Source organism: Schistocerca americana, chromosome 4 (assembly GCF_021461395.2).
Source record: "Schistocerca americana isolate TAMUIC-IGC-003095 chromosome 4, iqSchAmer2.1, whole genome shotgun sequence".
Lineage (NCBI taxonomy): Eukaryota > Metazoa > Arthropoda > Insecta > Orthoptera > Acrididae > Schistocerca > Schistocerca americana.
Window position 1 is genome coordinate 846884485 of NC_060122.1, and position 25176 is coordinate 846909660.

A 25176-nucleotide genomic window follows, 5' to 3' on the forward strand; every position below is an offset into this window, starting at 1 on the left:
CCTTCCTGGGACAATGAATTCACGGTGTTCTTATTTCAATTTCCAGGAGTGTAGTTCACACTTTTACTCTGATGCATGTTCCAAAAGATTAAGGGCATTCTGCGGTGATCAGTAGCTTTTACATAAAAACAGTGGAACTTTTCGATTCATACAGGATATATTATCGATTTTACACAATGTACACATGTGTACTAGAGATGTGTGGTAGATTAAAACATATATGTTTAGGGGTGGCTGGAGGCGGAGTAGTGTGGAGGCAACTGTCGAATAACACCCTCGAATATAGGGCGTTTTTTGAGTGCTACTGTGGTGCAGGGCATAGAGCGATACAGCGTTCCTGGCTTTGTTACAAAGAATCGATGTTTCTTTTCGTGTACAAGGTAGTTCTTTTATCATCTTAAAGTTTGTTGCCATAGTGTGTCATACAGAAACTTGTGGGATGAATGTATGTCAGAGAATTGAGGTGGCCATCAAAGGATAATTCCCTAGAAGATAAATAAAGACACTGCCTCATCCAACCCCAGACTGGTAAAGGTGGATGATGTCAGAATCCTGCGTTCCCGCCAATGCCGAAGACCCTCTGTGAATTATCTCAGTTGAGTCCTATATTCCAAGGGGAATCCTCAGGTTCAAGCAGAGAAATGACCAGCAGGTGCAGTGTGAGGCTCCCATAAATCGTTATCTTCAATAACAAGTCCACGCTGTGAGTCATTGTCCTGCAAGCACAGAGCTGCCCAAGAACCGTCACAGTTGCAGGCTTAGTCATTGCAAAAATGTTTGGGCGGCTATGAGACAGTTTCCCGCCAATGTCGAGTGGTACTGGGACCTGGGAACATAGCAAAGTGAATATATACCAACACATGTGCAATCGGAAAATGTGGGGGGGGGGGGGGGGGGGGCGGAATGTAGGGTTGCAGGGATGGTGGAGTGTGGAGGGATCTGTAGTACAATTGAGCAGGATAACACCCGTGAGAAACATAAAGTAAATAAATACCTTAAATACATCCTCTTCAGTAGCTCAGTATAGACCCAAAATTTTTCCTGCCAATTCACAGATGGTACAGGGGAGGTGAAGTGGGGAAGGGAAGAGAGGGACAACACCTTGGTCTACCGGCTTGTGGGAGTAAGTGCTTGAGAGAGATCAGAGATTGTTTCCTGGATATCGAATAGCAAGGGACACTAATTTCCTGCCCATGCTCACTGGACTGTGAGATCAAAGGGAGCCTCCACAAACCGACTGCCGGCTGACTGCATGGCAGCACTAAACAGTATGCTGGTTGAGCGGCGACAGAAGTGGTCACTCAATGTTTACACCCATTACTGCATGGATAGCGTGTGGAGGAGCGTGCATTTGTTCTCGAACACAGGTGCATAGATAACCTCGAATATATTTAGCATTATTTGCTGAAAAGTATTTCCCCTATGCTCATCTATTATCACCTCCCTCTATTCCTTGTGTAGGAGGCAATGGCTGCAGTCCTCTTCTGCATGCTTACAGGTAATGCACATATTAAACTCCTCTCTGTCCAACATCAACATCTCGTTAATTGAACCCATTTGCCATCAAAAACAATAATAGTGAGAGGCAGCACACCACTCTCTCACATTAACAACATTGTCAGTCAGACTAATGTTCATATTTAATGCTAGGATCTCGGTGTTCCCAAACACTGTATCTGGCATGTGTGGTTTATGACATTTTACATGAGGACATTGTGGGCAGAATGTTCTTATAACTGGGTGTGTACCCTGTGGAGAACCTGTATCTGAGGGGCCATAATGGAGGCGATGGAGAACAGGGAGGGAGATGAATTTGGGCCATAATTGCTGGCTGTGAGAATGATGCTGGAAAGAAACGCTCTGTGGATCGTACCTGCAGAGGGACCTCTGGCGGAAGCCCTCTCCCCTTTCCAGTTTAAGGTTGGACGGGAGGGCGCTGGTTCGCAAAACATTTTACCTGGGGCACGTGGTAGTCCACCACAAAGGTGACAGCTTGGCAGAAAGTGGGTGGAGAAAGCCATTTAAGAGATACTGCTGTAAACCGAGATTTTTTGCAAATGGGGAGAATGTAATAAAACACCATGGATTCTCATGTTAGAAGCTGGGGTGATACAGACAGAGTGGCCGGTGTACGTGTGTACTGTTGGAAAGACTGTAACACCCCTGACACCAGGAGCTCGCCAGGTTTATTTAGCGATCAGCAGAAGCAGGTATTTGATGAGTATGAATGCCTGGGAAGCTTAGCAGCCTTATTTCAGATACAGTAAATGCTAAATGAAACATAAAATCTCTACATAAGTGAGGCATTGTGGTCCTGTTTAGGCGAATGTTTCTTCCAAAAACATGGCCACGCGTGCAATGAGAATGATGCCTTCCTACCCTAAGGTCTTCTTTTTTCAGACAAGATAGATTTTGAGGCACTGATTCGCTAACCCCCGGATATTCTAAGTGGAAACTTGCTGCCCTCAGCGTGGGAAACCTGGTGCTGTGTGTAAACTGGCTACCAGGCCGACAGGACAGTGAAGAGGGGCGATTCAACGAGTAGAAGATAGTTCGATTGGTATGTACAATGTGGGCACGGTTTCGCTTCTGCTGAATCGGATCGTGTACAGAGGCTTGGTGGAAATTGGTTGTGATTCTTTGCCTTCTTCGTCTTCTGGTTCCTCTGTTGGATAATTTAAGGTCTTCACCTAGTGGGTGAGACATGTGGTCTGTACCTTGTGGTGGACTAAGACCCAGTAGCACTTTCGAACTGTGTCCACAGTTTATCATCTCGGACATATAATGTGTAACAAGGGTGAGTTTATTGTTCCTGAGTCATATGTCTGACGTTTGACAGTTCCAGCACACACTGTCGTGCCTGTGAGTCAAATTGGTGTGGCCGGACCAGCAAACCAGTGCACCTCCCACTGAAATCTGCTAGGGTTTCCCACATTCTGGTAATCAAAACGCCAAACCTTGTAGTTCGCAAATTTTCGTGAACATGTATGAACTTTAAAGCTCTGGCAGTGCACTGCTCCTTCCCCACAGTGAGCCGTTTCTGCTCCTGCCGGAGTCAAGTTGAAAGGGCAAAATTTTGCTGCACTGGCGTAGGGTTGTTAAATGAAACTCACAGCTCCCTGTTCTCAGGTCAACCACAGTTTGCGGTATACTTGGTGGTTGTAGATTCCACTGGAATGAAGGATGCCTCACAGTGAATTTGTGTAAACACAGTCAAATTGGGATGCAAAAGGGATTAATTCAGGGATAATTTGTGTAAGTTCCTGTCCAGTGTATGCTTTACCAGTTAGACACCTTTCCTGTTTTGATTTGTGTTTGTCATGTAATATTTGTCAGCTAGTTGTAGTTACAAAAGATTGATATAACTTATCATTAGTTTGTAAACTTAAATACGTCGCTGTTCTCATTCATTTTCCCTCAGCAATTCAGTTTTTATATTATTGTGGTGGTACATGATTACTCCAGCAATTTAAGGTTCTATCTTATTAAATTAAATATATTCCATTTTTATTAAATTACATAGTTTGATTATTAATTCGAGCTCTGAAAATGATGAATGGCATAGGTAACAAAAGTGTAATGAGTAACTCACTAATTCATGCATAAAAATTAAGGGTGTGGCTCATAATTTTTATGTCATTATAGAGAAGATAATACTTTTATATATGTAAAAATAATAGCATTTAACATCACTCAGACGTATATTTATGACTGAAGCGGGCGATATCTTGCAACAGGACTTTCTTCTTCAGCCTTTTTGCTGTTCACAAGAGGGTGAGGGGAGGAGACCTGTCTTCTGCAAAACGATTAAATACCGAATATGATAACCAAATTTTATAAATAAGCTACAATTTATTACGTCATCTATTACGTAATTGGTATCGATTTGAATTTCGTATAATGAGATACTTCCTCTGCAGCAGCTCCAGACAGACTAAGTCTTTTCCTGTCAAATTTGTTCAAAACTGACCCGAAATGCGGCAAAATCAAAAGTGTCCCCTGATCGGTGTCCCTTTTCCCAGTGGGGTTGGGAAGGAGGAGGGAAGGGGGAGTGATTGGAGGGTTTTTCAGAAAGACAGTCATAAATTAACCCATATAGGATCACAAATGAATTGGCATAACAATTGTTTAAGCATTTGGGGGGGGGGGGGGGATAATTTGCCACTGAATGTATGCTTGCTCCTGAATGTATGCAACCCACAAAAATAATTGCACCACAATCAGCTTTGCCCCAATTTTTTTTTTATTTATGAATTTGGCAAGCTATGAACCACATACAACTTAAGACTTATGGTGTTTCTTTTTCTTCCGTTCTTCCCAGTACTTCTTCATTTTCTCGCCAACTGCTCGTCTCTGCTCTTCTGTCCACACTCTCCTGGGTCGAGGTTTTGGCTCATCTTCTTCATAGTTTGCGTATTCTGTAAGTAGCCTCAAGTGATTTCTGTCACGTATTATTTCTTCTGTAACACCTATTTTGTTGGCGTCTTTCTTTATTGCTTCTATCCATCCTACAGTTTTTTTTCAGCTTACAAACGTAATTAAAAATTTTCTTTGTAATCCGTGTTTCTTCCATTCTTTTTAAATGCCCATAAAATTTTAGCCGCTTCTTCCTTATTGTATCTGTGATCATTTCTGTATTTTTGTATGGGTCTTCATTTCTCCTTTTAATCCACCTATTTTCCCTGTTTTTCCCAGGACCAAGAATTTTTCTTAGTATTTTTCTCTCTCTTTTTTCCAGTTTTCTTAATTCACCTTTCTTATTCAATGTTAGACACTCTGGTCCATACGTTGCTTGTGTCTTAATAACTGAATTATAATGTTTAATCTTTGCTTGTATGGATATTGATTTCTTATTGTAGTAGTTTTGTGCTAATTTATATGCAAATTGTAACTTTTTTATTCTTTCTTTATTTGTTGTGGTATGCAGTCCATTGACTTGGATACACTCCCCCGGGTATTTGAATCTATCAACTTTTTTAATTTTTCCATACTTTGTTTTCATAAACTTTTCTGTATTATGTTTGTGTTCTATATACTCGGTTTTTTCGTAGGAAATTTTTAGCCCTGTCTTTTCAGCAATCGCGTGTAACAGACCAAGCATAACTGTTGCGTCTGTTTGGTTTTCAGTTATCAATGCCATATCATCCGCAAACGCTAAACATTTCACTTCAAATTTGTTCTTTCCTTGGCCTATGCTTATAGCATTTCTGACTCTGTTTTTTAATGTGCTTCCCCATGCTTTTACTATTTTATCTAAAACCAAGTTAAAGAGAATTGGGGACAGTCCGTCTCCTTGTCGAACTCTTGTTTTGATTTTGAATGGTTCAGAAATTTCGCCTTGAAACTTAATTCTGGCTGTTGTATCTGTGAGCGTTTGTTCAACAAGTCTTCTGGTGTTTTAACCTATCTCTGATTCATAAAGTATATGGAATAGTGTTCGTCTGTCAACTGAGTTGTAGGCCTTCTTGAAGTCTACGAAAGTAAATACTGTATTTTTTATTTTGTATAGCTCTCACTCTCAAAATTGTTTTTAAGTTCTGAATCTGTTCTTCACATGAGCTACCTTTTCTAAATGATGCTTGATAATCTCCTATATTACGTCCTGTTTGTTCCTCTATTCTGTTTAAAAGTGCTTTAGAAAGTGTGTTTTATGTCACTGGTAACAAGGATATGCCCCTGTAGTTGTTGGTGTCTGTTCTATCTCCTTTTTTATGGAGAGGTTGGACCAATGCTTGTTTCCAGTCACTGGGTATGATTCCATTTTTCCAAATGTCTTTAATTATTCTGTGAATTTTCTGCCATGCGGATAAGCCTGCTAGTTTCCACATTTCTGCTACTATCACATCCTCACCTGGTGCTTTGTTGTTCTTCAATGCTTTGATAATCTTTTCTATTTCTTCTACTTTAGATGGTCCCGATGGTGGATTTTCATGTTGCGGTTTTTGAAATTGTAACCTATCATTAGGCTCCTCACAATTTAATAGATATTAGAAGTATTTAGCTAAAATTTGACAGCTCTCTTTATTGCTTAAAAGCATTTTTTCATTTTTATCTTTAAAATGTAAACTTGGTGACTTGCCCCAATATAAAGCCATTTTTGTCAGTTACGTCGAGTTAATCTGCCTACAGCATACGTGAAATTGCTGAGAGGGAGGGGGGGGGGAGGGGGAATGGACATCGCTGCCAGACCTTATGTGGCGACTCCTTCCCGTTTCACCCTTCTGCCCTCCACGTCAAGACTCAGTTTTGAGAAAAGGTAAAAAGAAAGAAAAAGAAATTAATGGACGAAAGACAATATACTACTGAGAAACTGCTTCATGAGCATATACCATAGCTGTGTAACAGTTTAGTTCACACCAACAAATAACTCGTTTAGAGATTATGTGAATAACACGTGAGAGATCACACCATGTATAGAGGTATAAGAAAGATACAGCTCTAATCAAGTCATTGACTGCTTCACTAGGAAGGATAGGCGTATTAGAGGCTTTATATCTTTACCTTCTGCCGTCCTTTGAAATGACTCAGCCAGCCAGTTGTAGCGAGACCTATTGAATAGTGTGGATTCCGAATCAAAGTGCAACGCAAAATTTTTCAAATTACGCGAACCCGAGAATGACTTTCCACCCAGAGGTGCATAGAAAGCTATTTTCTCTTCATCCAGTATCATATACCACACATTCGACTTCCTAAGAACGTTTGCACTGCGCACATTGCAGCAAAAAATCACTGGACGTGTCAATAAACGGATGGGAAGATGACGTAAACTAAGATGCTGATGCTTTGAATGTAGTCAATTGGGAGGAAAAAGCAACTGACAAAACACAACGGAGACTGATAGTTGATGCAGTGCATTGTCTACAAGGCCAGTAACCGCTGGATGTATAAGTAAATAATATAGGAAAGGAGTGGGACAGAAAATCGACAATATTGGAAGTGGGTACCCTCCACTAGGCAAATTTCTGTAACCTGTGAAATATATATGTACACTACGTAAAGTTATCAAGGAATCATGTAATATTCGAGATTGTGAATGCTTGCCTGCGCCACCTGCTGTCAAAACAGTGTAATCAGGTGTGAATGAGTGATTCGGAGGTGTACCAATGACAAAGAGCGCGTGTTCACCACATTTCGTGCTACAGCAGTACAGCTACGAATTTATTTAAATCTAGCCGCCGCTACGCGGCAGTGCACAACATGAGTCATAACAAGTAAATCAGTCAATTCCAAAGATGTGCGTGTAATATTTAGTTACGTTTTGTAAGTTTGTAATGTAGTTGTATTTGTGAAAAATTTATTAATTATCTAGAATTTGTGTAACTTATTTGTAACATGAACGTGAGCGCCAATGATAAGACATAGTTTTATATAAACTTGCTGATTTGTTGGTAATAGATACAGATGGCAGAACAGCTGAGCATAACTGAGCAGTGAGGGTGAAACGATCGATTTAAAACTAATTGTTCTGCTTTGTGTGAGAGTATGACGTAAAACAAGAGAGCAGCGTTGTGGAGTACTGCTGTTCAGAGACAGTGCAGCGTGCACTGAGAGTGGAATGCATGCTTTGTGCCGATTAAATCAGTTGGGCATATAAATGCATGTTGTAGTCATATAGAAACTAGACAATGTCTTGAAAAAGCATTAGACCACACCTCACGATATTAGCCCCAAAGAGCCTCGAGAACGAAGTAATTTGCCAGCAGAGGATGCATACTCATACTATGCAGTATTTTACTCTCTGTCGTAAGTATAATGATTTCGTTAAGGATACAGGATATAAATGGTGGAAAAACCAAAATTTTTTATGACTTTATTAAATTTTATAGTCTTTCCTGATTACATTGATATATACATTATAGGGTTTCAAATGAAAAATGACCTATATATACCAAATTTTAAAGTTGCGGTCAAGTATGCCGCCACGCCCCCTTTATTTCTGTATATGTTGGTAACAGTGCAGGTTTCTGGTGTCTGTAATTGATTATCTTTGGTAGTATTTACTTTTGTTTCTCTGAAGCAGTTTGTTCACGTGTTACTGAATGTTTGTTGCCCAAGCACTACATATATTTGGGGAAGTACATATCCTTTAGTGTACAATACATATGAACTATGCCACCCATCAAGAAATTCAATAAGAGGAAATTGCGTGGTAACCAGTTCACAAACAAAGCAAGCCACACTGTTGAAAGTAACCTATGTGTCAGTTCTTTAGGAGAGAAAGTCTCACATGGCATGTCTCCTGGCGATTCAAATTTTTGTGTTAACAATGTCTCTGTTTGTAGTGGATTTGTGGTATTTGATGTGGGCATCTTATCTTCTTTGATAAAGGAAGTGGCGAAACGTAAACAATGTGATGGTGTAGGCTGTCTGGAAATAACTGGACAACAAAGTAGCAGGAATGGTTTAGCGTCAAATTTAGTTGTTCTGTGTAGATCCTGCAATAAATCTACCTCGAAAATGACTTCGAACGTTATGCGTAATGATGTGAATATGAAGTTAGTGTATCCAGTGCGTGCAATATGAAAACGAAAATAGGCTGCTCAAACGTCTTGTAGTTGGTTGGACCTTCCTCCTCCTGCCAGTACGCTCAGCAGGTACATAAAAATACTTTTAGGTGACTTGACGGTTGTGTCTAAAGCACCTGCGAAACGAGCAGTGGAAGAAACAGTAAATATTAGTTGAACCAGGGACATTGCTGTTGCACATGATAGGACTTGGCAATGGCGAGGACATCGTTCCTTGAATGGTGTTATTGGTGCTACTTCTCTGGAGAATGGAAAAGTTGTTGACGTTGAGTGCTTATCTTAGTACTGCCGCACCTGCCATGGTAACACTGAAGGACATATTGAACATCAGCGTTCCTAGAATTATGATTGTTACTGTGGAGGTATGGAGTATGAAGGAGCTCTAAAAATATATCAGAGGTCGGTACCCGTTTGTAACATTAGATATACGACGTACCTAGGCGATGAGAACTCTAAAGCTTCCAATACAATTCATGAGTTCAATGTTTATGATGATACCTTGATAACAAAACTGGAGTGTTGTGGACATTTGGAAAAGAGGATGGGTGCTAGACTGAGGAAGCTACGAAGATAAATGAAAAGAAAGTTGCTATCTGAAGGAGAATCTCTGTCTGGCCGAGGCAGATGGACAGAAACTGAAATAGACCATCTTTAGAGTTATAATGGACTGGCCATTAGATGAACTGCACCTCTTAATGATGATACAGCAATACGAATAGCTGTATGGGCCACCTACATTCATATGTTGTCCACAGATGACCACCCTGTTCATGGACTTTGCCCTAAAGGAGTAGATCTTTTGTGTGGTTACCAAAAAGCAAAAGAAAGTGGTCAAATGTACCTTCACACGCGTTCTCTTCTTGAGCGTGCTATGAATGAAATGTAATCAATTTTTAGAAACCTGAGTGACCCTGTTTTCCTTAGTAAATGTCTTCATGGGGCAGTCAGAATACAAATGAAAGTTTCAACCGTTGCATATGGGAAAGATTACCCAAGAATGTTTTTGTAGAACTAAATACGTCAAAAGTTGATGTACTAGATGCAGTGATATGTTTGTTAGCCTTTTGTTGAGATGGAAGCTAGTAGCTTCTGCTTGGCAGCATGTTGCTGTAGCCTCAAGTTACAGAAGTATTTGCTAACAATTTGTAGATCTTCAGTAAAGACAACCTCAGTAAAGCCCAGGACTTTGTGGGTCACAGGAAGAGTCCAATCACCCGTCAGCATGTACAAATATTCTTGATGTTATATTAGGAATGCCTGATACAAATGGTTCAAATGGCTCTGAGCACTATGGGACTCAACTGCTGTGGTCATCAGTCCCCTAGAATTTAGAACTACTTAAACCTAACTAACCTAAGGACATCACACACATCCATGCCCGAGGCAGGATTCGAACCTGCGACCGTAGCAGTCGCACGGTTCCGGACTGCGCGCCTAGAACCGCGAGACCACCGCGGCCGGTGAATGCGTGATACTTTCGCCTGATACGTACGAGGATAACAGGAGATAGCACTGATCCTTGTGGAAGGCCATTATTATGCTTCATGAGAGGGCTCAGCTCATTGCCCATTAGAACTTCGTAGCTTCTGTTGCTAATACATAGCACTGATGGGGTTTCCAGTATTAATGGCAATATGTATGACTCCTAAAAGTCTATATGGTACCACTTCCCTCCACACAGTTTCATAGGCCACTGTTGGATCTATAAATACAGTTGATGTCTTTTGTTTGTTTTGGTATCCCACCTCAATAAAATTTGTCAGCGAGAGAAACCGGTCGGTGCAGCTGTTGTTTGGGTGAAGTCTTGCCTGTTTTGGAAAATTTTGTGACTGATTCTGTATGGCAGTATGCTTTCCAAAAGTTTATAAATTTAGTAAGTAAAACCAATGGGTCGGTAGCTTTGCCCAGTTTTAAAATGGCTACGAACCTCGTTCGTATCACATAAATGTTTACGCCGCACATGTCTCCTGGGTAGTTGTAAATGTGTAACGATACTAGCACCAGGCTCTCCAAGAGATCTCTTGGCATACATCGAATCACCACTTCTGAGGAGTAATCCACACAGAAACTACGTCTTAGCACATTTCATTTAGTGCAGCAACCAGACGTTACAACGCCAACAATGCAATCCATCACGATTACGTCTCCTGTGCCAACCTCTTCGTCTCACAGTAGCACTTGCAACCTAAGTCCTCAGTTATCTGATGCATGCATTCCCATTTCTGTCTTCCTATACAGTTTTGTGCTTTGCAGCTACCTCTAGTACCATGGAAGTCATTCCCTGATGTCTTAACAGATGTCCTATCTACCCTTCCCTACTCCTTGTCAGTGTTTTCCACCTATTTCTTTCTCTCCGATGATGCGCAGAACCTCCTCATTTCCCCACCTTATCAGTCCACGTAATTCTCAGCATTCGTCTCCAGTCCTAAATCTCAAATGCTTCGTTTCTGTTCTCTTCCGCTGTGCCCAAGGTCCACGTTTCACTACCGTACAATACTGTGTTCCAAACGCACATTCTCAGGAATTTCTTCCTCAAATTAAGAGCTATGTTTGGTACTAGTAGACTGCTATTGGCCAGGAATGCCCTTTTTGACAGTTGTAGTCTACTTTTGATGTCCTCCTTTCTCCGTCCGTCATGGGTTATTTTGCTGCCTTGGCAGCTGGACTACTTAATTTCATTTACTTCGTGACCATCAATCCTGGTGTTAAGTTTCTCGCTGTCCTCATTTCTGCGACTTCTCGTTACTTTCTTCTTCCTTCGATTTACTGTCAATCGATATTCTGCACTCATCACAATTTTCGTTCCGTTCAGTAGATCATATAATTTTTGGCTGGTTCAGATGGGTCTGAGCACTATGCGGCTTAACTTCTGTGGTCATAAGTCCCCTAGAACTTAGAACTACTTAAACCTAACTAACCTAAGGAAATCACACACATCAATGCCCGAGGCAGGATTCGAACCTGCGACCGAAGCGGTCGCTCGGTTCCAGACTGTAGCGCTTAGAACCGCACGGCCACTCCGGCCGGCATGTTATTTTTCTTCACTTTCATCCAGGATAGAAGTGTCATCAGTGAACCATATCATTGATATCCTTTCACCTTGAATTTTAATTCGACTTCTTAACTATTCTTTAATTTCCATTATTGTTCTTCGATGTAAAGATTGAACAGTAGGGGCGAAAGACGACACCACGGCCTTGCACCCTTTTTAATCAGAGCACTTCGATCTTGGTCATCCACTCTTATTATGCTCTCTTCGCTCTTGCACATATTGTATATTACCCGTCTCTCTTACACCTTAACTCTGTTTTTCTCAGAATTTCGAACATCTTGCTCCATATTACATTGTCGAAACCTTTTTCCAGGTAGACAAATCCTATGAACGTGTCTTGATTTTTCTTTAGTCTTGCTCCCTTTATCAACCACAATGTCATAACTGACTCTCTGGTACCTTTACCTTTCCTAAGGCCAAACTGATCGTCATCTCACAAATACTCAATTTTCTTCTCAATTCTTCTGTATATTGTTCTTGTCAGCTACCTGAATGCATGAGCTGCTAAGCTGATTGTGCGATAATTCTGGCACTTGTCAGCTGTTGCAGCCTTCGTGATTCTATGGACGATATTTTTCCGAAAGTCAGATGGTATTTGGCCAGACTAATACATTCCACACTACACAAGTTCTTCGAGCTGTACCTCACTGGCAAGTGGTTCCCTTTATAGAGATATCGGTGTCTCTCCTGGGCGCCCACGATCCGTATGTGAGCCAGTTGTCCAGCTTCTTTGGTCCTGGTGATGAGATGTTTCAGGTAGTCATCCTGAGTATCGTCTGGACGTACCCGTATTAGTGTATCCACTATCGTCACGGCTATGGAGCAGAAAGAACAGTGTGATTCCTGTAGTGTCTCCTTTCGCTGTATTGTATGTGAGCGTCACGATTGGCAGTATAGCACTGCAATATCTCCCCTCGACATCAACGTACATCTAGAGCATATCTGCCTACGCCTTATTAAAGCGTTATATGAGGCCATTCGTATGTGGAAACTAGACAGTGAATAGCGTATTTCTGTTCCAGTGTTTATTAGTGTCGTGTAAAAATCTGAAGTAAGTCGGTCAATAACTATGCAGTATATTTGGAAACAACGGTTTCGTTTTTCAGTTGTTCGTGTGTGTAAGGTAGGCAGCACATATGAAATGTCTGCCCGAATGTTTATAAGAGTATCGCGTAAAAAATGTAGTAAATCGGCCATGAACTTTTCAAGATATGTGGAAACTATAGGCCGACCGCAGTGGCCGAGCGGTTCTAGGCGCTTCAGTCCGGAACCGCACTGCTGCTACGGTCGCAGGTTAGAATCCTGCCTCGGGCATTTATGTGTGTGATGTCCCTAGGTTAGTTAGGTTGAAGTAGTTCTAAATCTGGGGGCTGATTATCTCAGATGTTATGTCCCATAACGCTTTGAGCCATTTGAACCATTTTGAAAAATATAGTTCCCCTTATTTGAGTGGATTCGCGATGTACACTAAACTTAGCAGTAGAATATATTAATAGTCTTGGTTCAAATGGCTCTCAGCACTATGGGACTTAACTTGTGAGGTCATCAGTCCCCTAGAACTTAGAACTACTTAAACCTAATTAACCTAAGGACATCACACACATCCATGCCCGAGGCAGGATTCGAACCTGCGACCGTAGCGGTCGCGTGGTTCCAGACTGTAGCGCCTAGAACCGCTCGGCCACCCTGGCCGGCTATTAATAGTCTCACACCTTACTTGCGAGTAGGTACGATATTACACTGTCTGTGTTTGTAACAAGCACAGTGCAATGTTTGATCGGACATGCTTGCCGCAAGCGGGGAATCCGGCGCAAATGTTCTATGTCGTGATTCCCTCATACAGCTGAAGGTTGGTCAAATTCGCAACTGAAATACATTGCCTTCCAATAAATGTGCTTAAACTTTCATGATTACCAAAATGCATTCCATGGAAATTTTGAAACTGTATCGCATGGTTTCAAAGCCCAGAATGATGACGCATGCTGTTGACACGATGCCATTGTCGATCCCGAAGGAAGTTCAAACAGATCATAGTAAATACTTAATTTCTCTGAAATTTTCCAAAGGATGTCGTGGTAATTATAACCAAAGAAACTTAAAAGAAATCGTTGTGATTTTTTCAAATAATCATTAGACTATCTTTCCTGCCTTTTGCATCTCCACTCCCCTGCAAAGCCGGAGGACTCTTTCATCTTTGGCAAGTAGTGCCGTGTTTAGATGATGCCACGAAACATTGGATTAATTTCGATTTTCAGTTGGAATTCGCACAATGCTCGGTTTTAAATGTGTAATTAAACACCGCGCCGGCAAACACGAAGCCACACGCGTGAGCGCGCGTGCTCGGCTGCAAACAATTACTAGCGCATTAGGCGCGCCTCGACCCTTATCGAACAGCCGGCGTCCGCCGCGGTTGCCCACAGTAACTGTCTAGCCGCTGCGCGCTTTTATTAACTGCGATTTGCAATTCAGAGTAGACACGCGGCGCAGTGAGGACGTATATACTTGAAATGTAAATATGATTAATTTTCAGTTATCCACCACACATCTTTCGATATAGGCATGTACATTATATGCTACTTTCTTCAGTACAAATGATTTTTGCTAGTTTATTACGAAAATAAATTGTTCAACACTGCGACATATATCACTGGGAATGACCTACGTCCTTTGCTTTAATCACAAGAGTTTATGATACTACCGGTATGAAAAGTACGGTCCTTTGATTAAAGACCTACCGGGGTAATATAAATGCATTACACACAAGCACAAGTGAGAATTAATTTAGTCAGTTACGCCATTTGATATCTACAATTTATAGAGCCCGTATCGCATCGTTTGTGGGTACAGGCTGAACATAAACAAAACCCACAACCCTTAGCAACGGATTTCTGACTAGAAATAGAGGAAAAAGGGTCCCACGAACATTTGTACGGAAGTGATATCGTTTGCCACGGTAGATGGCACTGACAAATGACAGTTCCTATGACCATGTTCCATGTGTTCCCCGTTTCTTACAAGGGAACCTCCCCATCGCACCCCCCTCAGATTTAGTTATAACTTGGCACAGTGGATAGGCCTTGATAAACTGAACACAGATCAATTGAGAAAACAGGAAGAAGTTGTGTGGAACTGTGAAAAAGTAAGCAAAATATACAAACTGAGTAGTCCATGGGCCATATAGGTAACATCATAGACAAAGTGAGGTGAGGAGCGCCGTGGTCCCGTGGTAGCGTGAGCAGCTGCGGAATCAGAGGTCTTTGGTTCAAGTCCTGCCTCGAGTGAAAATCTTACTTTCTTTATTTTCGCAAAGTTATGATCTGTCCGTTCGTTCATTGACGTCTCTGTTCACTGTAATAAGTTTAGTGTCTGTGTTTTGCGACGGCATTGCAAAACCGTGCGATTAGTAGACGAAAGGACGTGCCTCTCCAATCGGAACCGAAAACATTTGATCGCAAGGTCATAGGTTAACCGATTCCTCCACAGGAAAACACGTCCGATATATTCTATACGACACTGGTGACGCCATGTGCGTCATATGACAGGAATATGTTGTCGACTCACCTAACTTGTACACTTGGCGAATGGGTAAATAGATTCTTCTACCTTGCCCGATTTATGTTTTCTTGTGGATGTGATGATCACTCCCAAAAAAGTGATGAAAACATAAGAGTTTGTCACATAAACTGAAAATAAAAAACTAAAGTTTTCACTCGATGGAAGATTTGAACCAAGGACCTTTTGTTCCGCAGGTGCTGCTCACATTACCACGAGACCACGGCGCTGCTACGGTTCCAGTCTCCTTAATGTTGCCTATCTTGCCATGAACTACTCAGTTTGTATATTTTGCTTATTTTTTCACAGTTCCACACAACTTCTTCCTGTTTTCTCAATTGATCTGTGTTCAGTTTTTCAAGGCCTATCCACTGTGCCAACTTATAACTAAATCTGAGGGGGCTGCGATGGGGAGGTTCCCTTGTTAGAGGCTATGTGATTGACGCAGCATGTTATAAAAAAAGGTCTGATGACAGAGGACCCATAATTATGATGATCTGGTGCAAACCTTCCTGTAGAGGAGTATTTGCTGCCAATAATCCTTGCACTTGTTGCGGGTGAGAGAGACAGTAGCGGTTGTCATGCACGGTACACATAACCTTACTTTGGCTCACCCCATTCTGGCGCGCCGCCTACCTCGATCTTGTACTAGGTGTTCAGTCTCTATTTCCTGTAGAACCCGGGCCTCCAAATTTTGTTTACAAGCAGCCCGGGATGATCGGAGGTACAGACAATCGGAGTCCAAGAAAAGTGATCGCCACAACCAACCTGCAAGCTGTCCTGTTCCGTTAACTTGGGAATCTCTTTAAGCGAAATTGTGTTTTGTTATGTCCAAAATTCATAAACTATCAGACGGATGCCAGTGATTATTATTCTGTAGAACAAACCGTATGCACAAAAGCGCTCTCCGACGTGTCTGTCGCGCTACTTTGAAGAGACCATGTCAGTTCTAGAATGCCAGAGCGTTCACAAGTTGCAGCAGGGTGCAGCAGGACAGAATTTTCGCCACGTAGCAAATGTTATTTCAGCTCTGCGAGATTACGACTGTCGGTCAGAAACTCTCGCACTAGCTATGGCCGACTTGCGTCCAGTCACGTGCATATGTCTCTTCTTTCATTACTCTGAGGTTAAGAGTGAACTTTTTCCACAATTTTGATGCCAGAGGACTATTTTTTTTTTTTTTTTTTACTAAGAACAAACTTAATCTCCTTTCATAGAACAGATTTGAGGGTGATTCAGATTACATTCCCAAGCTGAATACAAATACTTTGACTTTCTAACACTACCGAACTTCAAGGTGATATCCTCAGAAAATTTGCAGGTAGTTTACCCTCATTTTCAATTTAAATTTTATCAAGAGCCATTGGTAGGTTATAAACTGGATTATCGTAAATGCAAAAGAAAATCTACTACTTTCAGTCTGAAAATTACGTTTGAGAAACATCTGTATGTTTCTTAGGGTGCAGGCAACTTCAGAATTGTAGTTCTCTTTTCGATACTCACTGCACCTGATTCAGACGTAAGGGTTTACCATAAAAGTTCTGTGCATTAGAGAGAACTAACACAATGACTTGCCAGAAGAAAGTCTGCTCTTTTGATTAAAGTTGACAGCGTTTATCACAGCTGTTACAGAATTATTCACTGGTATATCAAATTTCCTGAAAATGAAGTAATGGTTACAACATACGGCGTATGTTAAACTTTCTACTAAGAAGAAGTACTGGGTCAGACCAAAAAGTTTATGAAGAGAAAGTTATGTGATACTGTATGTAAAAGATGTCCTTAGGTTTCTCGACAATGCAGCTATGTACAAAAAAGATCGGCCATTGTCCGAGATTCGGGAACGTGAAAGAGTGAATTTAGCGGATCATATGTAGTCTTTTGTTTCACAACAGTCAGCTGGCAACTAGCGAGCGCGAGTTACTTGAGTATCCCTCTGTGCTACAATGTCACAGATTGTTTCAGTTGACGCACCACGAAAATAAGCTTGCTGCGTGTCGCTTTGTACGCGACGGCGGAAGGAATGCGTGCAGCCTGGAAAGTTCCGTCGACAACGTGGTCGTTACACACGCAGAGCAATTTCGGACTGCGAAACCGTGAAGATGGAAATCGGATTTTTCCTTCTCAGAGCAATAATACCGGTATTTATGATTTATGGAAACCAAGGAAAACCTTAAATTGATGATGGGATGAGATTTTTAACAGTATTACTTCGGTGAGTAAGAATGAGTGCATTTCTTCAGTTCTCGCTGTTGAAGGTTAGGCTCCCTTGAATCAAAGAAATGCACTGATTATTTCAGAAACTTTGATAGTGGTAGGAAAGCGTTTCAGGCTCTGACCTAGACCTCCGTTGTCAATATTTAAACGGGACAATCCTCGCAGAGTGAAGCTAACACTTCAGTCAAATCGTTCCTGCCCGGCTTACGGGCATAGTGTCCAGGTGCTGCCTAACCGCTCAGTCCGGACCCCTTTTCAGGACATCATATGAAGGGCTTATTTCAATAGTAGTACAAGTCCATTTTTGTTCAACTGGAGATACAGAATCCTAAAGTTAAATGAGAGCTGAATAATCTGCAATTGAGATACCAGAAATATTCAAGCATATGGCTTCTTGCTAGAGATGAACCTTTCTTTCTCTTCCTTTGGGTCGTTAATTTCAGATGCTTTATAGACAGAAAAGTGGATGTAATGGGCTTGTACCACTATTGAAATAAGCCCTTCATATATACGTTATTTGAAACTGTTGACGGATCTCAGGAAAAATGTTGAGATAGTAATATATTCTTATTTCTGGCAAACATGACTTTAATACGTTGCGTTTGTGCAAAACTTTGTGAAATTTATCATATTCACTCAGATGTGACACTTTTTAGTTACACAAAACCGTATGTAATTTATCCGTTAATAAACATTTGTTACGTACAAAAAAAAAAAAAAAAAAAAAGAAAAACACCAAATGAACAACAGGTATGATAGAATTAATTGTACAATCGAAAACTGATGAATGGCACGTGTCTTTAGATACTAAGGAATGCAAGAAAGCAGTTTTTGTATCTATTTAAACAAACGATTACTTTGCACCTCTCACACACGATAAAAATATAGCTTTTGCAGCTACGCAGTTTGCACTTGTTCTCATCTCACTCCAAACTGATCACCAATTAAAGGAATCAGATCTTATATTCTTTGGAGTAACGCTGATCCCTAACATTTACGTCAGTTGATCTTTGTTGGATCTGTTCTGGCCCTTCTACCGTGATTTGCTTCAGGACCAGTCTGGCAAAAGTTTGAGCCAAATCAGTTCTAAAATTCTTGCGGTTAACTGGCATGCCTGCTATTCTCTTTTCAGTCAGCGCCCATTTGTAAAGAGTCCACGAATGTATTACAATCATATCAGTCACATTGTAGATGACATCTGCCAATGTTGGTATCTAATAAATGTACATTTCCATCGTTATGCGGTTTTTAATTCCTTCCACACTGTAGCACTCGGCATGTTCAATTCGAAACTGGCGCGTCTCGTTGATTTACCAAGACTGCCGAACTTGTCCAAGGGCTGTGTCAGAGACTGATGACCTGTTCTGACCCGGCGTCCTATGTGGCACATTGCTAGATCCTGTGAAACGGCTGTACCAATTAATAACAACGTGTCTCTGAGGTGGTGACTTGCCGTACTTATTCCTGAATTATGTCTGAACTGTAGTATCGGAATTGGGTTCACTAAACCATAAACAACACTGCACATATTCTGCATTCTTGTACACTGGGTTAACTAATTCGGGCATGCCACCTGACGTGAAAGTGGGAACAAAGAGTATTAGACTGGAATAAAACTTGAAAATCTACTGCATTCAACGCTGCAGCAAACATTTCTGTGAGCCATTTACACTTTTCACACTTAAAGGTTGCTTTTGGGTAGCCAATTTACGAACACTCTCTAGTTATAACGTACCATCAAGTATACTTATGTTAACTAGTTTCCTTTACAAATAATCGTCTCCAGATATTCACTACATTTACCAGTTTTACATTTTTCCTTAAAAACGTACTATTTGAGGAATTTATAATAAAAATTTATCGTGTATCACCTGGTCTAATATTAACCTAACATATGATTTCTTATATGTATAATTATATTTTGATTTTACATTATTATTCATTCAACTGTCATACCTCGCAAGATAAAGACAACAAGAGTTTGTTTTACAATTAGCATCCATAAAAATTTCTCCAATCACGAAATGGAACAAAAATGCAGTAACGTTAATGAGAATTGTAGCGCCAAGAGGAGAACATTCTTTGATATTAACGATAAAGGAAACGACGCCGTGCTTGTTATAATCAGTGTCAAGTGTAGACTGAATAACTTTCCTCATTCCAAAAACACTAAAGGTGACTCTATTCGAAGCAGCAAGCCCTCATCTGCACCTACACCTACAGTGACGGAGGATCCTGTGTGCTCCACTGTGACTTCCGCCTTATCCTGCTGCATTTGGCAATAGTTCACAGGAAGAACCCTTGCTGGTTCGCCTTCGCGTGAGCTCTAATCTCGCTTACCGCCTTACTGAGTGAGCCTCCGAAGAAACACGTTGCTTTTCGCTAGATGGTCTCTATTTCCTCTATCAGTCCTATCTGATACCGATTCCAGGCGAACAGTCGGCCTGCCTAGCATGGAGCGTGCCTAGGTTCGAATCCCGGGCGGCTCGGACGTTTCCTGCGGTCCTGCACTGCGTGTTGTATTGGCCTCATCATCAATTCGTCATCTCTGGCACGCAAGTGTACCAGTGTGGCGTCACCTGAAATAAGACTTGAAGCCCGGCGGCCGAACTTCCTGTCGTCAATGTCACACATTTTTGCCATATGGACGATACAGTTCCGCATTCTTACCTGATAAAAAAAGTAAGAGCCTAAGGAATATCAGACCAGCTGTGTGGCTGGATTGAAGAGTTTTTAGCTAACAGAACACAACATGTTGTTATCAATGAAGAGTAACCTCTGGCGTGCCACAGTGGAGTGTTATGGGACCATTGCTTTTCACAATATATATAAATGACCTAGTAGATAGTGTCGGTAGATCCACGCGGCTTTTCGCGGATGATGCCGTAGTATACAGAGAAGTTGTAGCACTAGAAAATTGCAGCGAAATGCAGGACGATCTGCAGCGGATAGGCACTTGGTGCAGGGAGTGGCAAATGACACTTAACATAGACAAATGTAATGTATTGCGAATACATAGAAAGAAGGATCCTTTATTGTATGATTGTATGATAGCGGAGAAAACACTGGTAGCAGTTACTTCTGTAAAATATCTGGGAGTATACGTACGGAACTATATGAAGTGGAATGATCATATAAAATTAATTGTTGGTAAGGCGAGTGTCAGGTTAAGATTCATTGGTTCAAATGGCTGTGAGCACTATGCGACTTAACTTCTGAGGTCATCAGTCGCCTAGAACAGAACTAATTAAACCTAACTAAACTAAGGACATCACACACATCCATGCCCGAGGCAGGATTCGAACCCTCGACCGTAGAGGTTGCTCGGCTCCAGGCTGCAGCGCCTAGAACCGCACGGCCACTCCGGCCGGCGTGATTCATTGGGACAGTCCTTAGAGAAAGTAGTCCATCAACAATTGAGGTGGCTTACAAAACACTCGTTCGACCTATACTTGAGTATTGCTCATCAGTGTGGGATCCGTACCAGGTCGGGTTGACAGATGAGATAGAGAAGATCCAAAGAAGAGCGGCGCGTTTCGTCACAGGGTTATTTGGTAAGCGTGATAGCGTTACGGAGATTTTCAGCAAACTCAAGTGGCAGTCTGTGCAAGAGAGGCACTCTGCATCGCGGTGTAGCTTGCTGTCCAGGTATCGAGAGGGTGCGTTTCTGGATGAGGTGACGAATATATTGCTTCCCCCTACTTATACCTCCCGAGGAGATCACGAGTGTAAAATTAGAGAGATTCGAGAGAGCACGGAGGCTCTCCGGCAGTCGTTCTTCCCGCCAGACACTGTTGGGTGGCTCGTGGAGTATAAATGTGGATGTACATGTAGAAATATATAAATATTGGTCGAACTACGGTTTTGTAAGCTACCTCCTCTGTAGGTATGAAACGTTTCCTGAAGAATCACCTAGTGAATCTCAGTCTGGAATCTGCCGCAGCTCCTTTCACTTTTAATCACGCTTCACACGTTCTCCTATACAGCCAGGAAAAAAAAAAGTGAAACACCCAGAAAGGAAGGAGGAAAGTGAACGAAAATTGACTGATTGAGGCCATGTATAATATCATTTCGGTGATTAAAATTCTAGTCAAATTTACAAAAAAAATTGCAGTAAAGCCCACTTACTAGCAAGACATTGCTTACCTCTCCCCCCACCCTCTGGGATCCATGTATTCTCCGATTCGGTAGGGAAAGGAGTCATAAAGCTGTCGTATCCTCTCCTGAGACAAGCTAGATCACAATTGTAACTGGTCCTTGATATGCTGGATGTTGCCACTGGTACAGAATTGGAGTCTGAGCTAGTCTCACTCTAGTTCTACCGAGGGCAGATATGGGGACCCTCCCATTCTTTTCTGGACTTGCCTCCTACTGGCTGTCCAGATCTGATGTCATTGTTTTTAATTGTCTGCCCGGACTCACCTGCTCCATTGTACCGTTCGCAGCTCGTGGTCTAGTGGTTAGCATTGCTGCCTTTGGATCACGAGTTCCTGCGTTCGATTCCCAGCCGGGTTGGGGATTTTCTCCGTCCACTGAATGGGTGTCTGTGTTGTCTTCATCATCTCATCATCATTCGGGAAGTGGCGAGTTGGAACTGCATAGACTGGGAACTTGTATGGGCGCTGATGACTGCGATGTTGAGCACTCTAAAGATGCAACAGCTACTGGTTCCTGTAGTACTTAAATATTAACCAAGGTAGCCCACAGGGACACGTGCCATTCTACACTCCTGGAAATTGAAATAAGAACACTGTGAATTCATTGTCCCAGGAAGGGGAAATTTTATTGACACATTCCTGGGGTCAGATACATCACATGATCACACTGACAGAACCACAGGCACATAGACACAGGCAACAGAGCATGCACAATGTCGGCACTAGTACAGTGTATATACACCTTTCGCAGCAACGCAGGCTGCTATTCTCCCATGGAGACGATCGTAGAGATGCTGGATGTAGTCCTGTGGAACGGCTTGCCATGCCATTTCCACCTGGCGCCTCAGTTGGACCAGCGTTCGTGCTGGACGTGCAGACCGCGTGAGACGACGCTTCATCCAGTCCCAAACATGCTCAACGGGGGGACAGATCCGGAGATCTTGCTGGTCAGGGTAGTTGACTTACACCTTCTAGAGCACGTTGGGTGGCACGGGATACATGCGGACGTGCATTGTCCTGTTGGAACAGCAAGTTCCCTTGCCGGTCTAGGAATGGTAGAACGATGGGTTCGATGACGGTTTGGATGTACCGTGCACTATTCAGTGTCCCCTCGACGATTACCAGTGGTGTACGGCCAGTGTAGGAGATCGCTCCCCACACCATGATGCCGGGTGTTGGCCCTGTGTGCCTCGGTCGTATGCAGTCCTGATTGTGGCGCTCACCTGCACGGCGCCAAACACGCATACGACCATCATTGGCACCAAGGCAGAAGCGACTCTCATCGCTGAAGACGACACGTCTCCATTCGTCCCTCCATTCACGCCTGTCGCGACACCACTGGAGGCGGGCTGCACGATGTTGGGGCGTGAGCGGAAGACGGCCTAACGGTGTGCGGGACCGTAGCCCAGCTTCATGGAGACGGTTGCAAATGGTCCTCGCCGATACCCCAGGAGCAACAGTGTCCCTAATTTGCTGGGAAGTGGCGGTGCGGTCCCCTACGGCACTGCGTAGGATCCTACGGTCTTGGCGTGCATCCGTGCGTCGCTGCGGTCCGGTCCCAGGTCGACGGGCACGTGCACCTTCCGCCGACCACTGGCGACAGCGTCGATGTACTGTGGAGACCTCACGCCCCACGTGTTGAGCAATTCGGCGGTACGTCCACCCGGCCTCCCGCATGCCCACTATACGCCCTCGCTCAAAGTCCGTCAACTACACATACGGTTCACGTCCACGCTGTCGCGGCATGCTACCAGTGTTAAAGACTGCGATGGAGCTCGGTATGCCACGGCAAACTGGCTGACACTGACGGCGGCGGTGCACAAATGCTGCGCAGCTAGCGCCATTCGACGGCCAACACCGCGGTTCCTGGTGTGTCCGCTGTGCCGTGCGTGTGATCATTGCTTGTACAGCCCTCTCGCAGTGTCCGGAGCAAGTATGGTGGGTCTGACACACCGGTGTCAATGTGTTCTTTTTTCCATTTCCAGGAGTGTATGATAAGCACACTCCTGTTGAAGAAAGGCACCACACAGTACCGTCACATAGGAGGTAACAAATGAGGTAGCATTGTGTCCATAATGTACCGTTGTGCATTGAGTCACTACCGGCCGTGACCTGAAGACATATTCGTCGGCTCCTCGCATCACGACTCCAGGAACAACCCTACTGTGGCTCTCCAAAACACTGGAAGATGGGACCGCTTACCAGGTCGCTTCGGTATTCCCACATGTTCTTTGGAGTAGCGCTGAACCGCAGTTCATCGCTGAACACAGTGTGGTGGTGGTTAGTTTTTAACGTCCCGTCGACAACGAGGTCATTAGAGACGGAGCGCAAGCTCGGGTTAGAGAAGGATTGGGAAAGGAAATCGGCCGTGCCCTTTCAAAGGAACCATCCCGGCATTTTTCTGAAACGATTTAGGGAAATCACGGAAAACCGAAATCAGGATGGCCGGAGACGGGTTTGAACCGTCGTCCTCCCGAATGCGAGTCCAGTGTGCTAACCACTGCGCCACCTCGCTCGGTGAGCCCAGTGTGATGCCAAAACTCAGCTGTTCATGCGTCTCGGTCGTAATACGAGCGAAAACAGAGCCGTTTGTGTTGTGATGGGAGAGTAATCGCTCACTCCTGCTGCTGCTGCTCTCCGGCTAATACTTATGAATGACTCAGAGTGTTACGGGGAGACTATCACCTGTTTTCGGATGGCAGGTGTAGAAGTGAAGGGCTGATGATGTGCTTCGTGCACATCAGGGCGATCCTGCCTCTCACATATGATCTATCTGAACCTTGACGACAGGTATGGCTGCCCTCACGTTGCCTTGGCACTGTCACATCCAAATGCCACACAACTCTGGATACTGTGCGATTTGACCAGATGGTGACGTTTTGTTTTTTGTCATCTTCTCTTACAGTACTGCCGCCTCGTTTTCTTATTTCATTTACTGGTGTCACTGACTTTCTGCCTTACCCGCCAGTGCGTGGCAGCAGCAGTGTTCATACACTCCTCGAAATGGAAAAAAGAACACATTGACACCGGTGTTTCAGACCCACCATACTTGCTCCGGACACTGCGAGAGGGCTGTACAAGCAATGATCACACGCACGGCACAGCGGACACACCAGGAACCGCGGTGTTGGCCGTCGAATGGCGCTAGCTGCGCAGCATTTGTGCACCGCCGCCGTCAGTGTCAGCCAGTTTGCCGTGGCATACGGAGCTCCATCGCAGTCTTTAACACTGGTAGCATGCCGCGACAGCGTGGACGTGAACCGTATGTGCAGTTGACGGACTTTGGGCGAGGGCGTATAGTGGGCATGCGGGAGGCCGGGTGGACGTACCGCCGAATTGCTCAACACGTGGGGCGTGAGGTCTCCACAGTACATCGATGTTGTCGCCAGTGGTCGGCGGAAGGTGCACGTGCCCGTCGACCTGGGACCGGACCGCAGCGACGCACGGATGCACGCCAAGACCGTAGGATCCTACGCAGTGCCGTAGGGGACCGCACCGCCACTTCCCAGCAAATTAGGGACACTGTTGCTCCTGGGGTATCGGCGAGGACCATTCGCAACCGTCTCCATGAAGCTGGACTACGGTCCCGCACACCGTTAGGCCGTCTTCCGCTCACGCCCCAACATCGTGCAGCCCGCCTCCAGTGGTGTCGCGACAGGCGTGAATGGAGGGA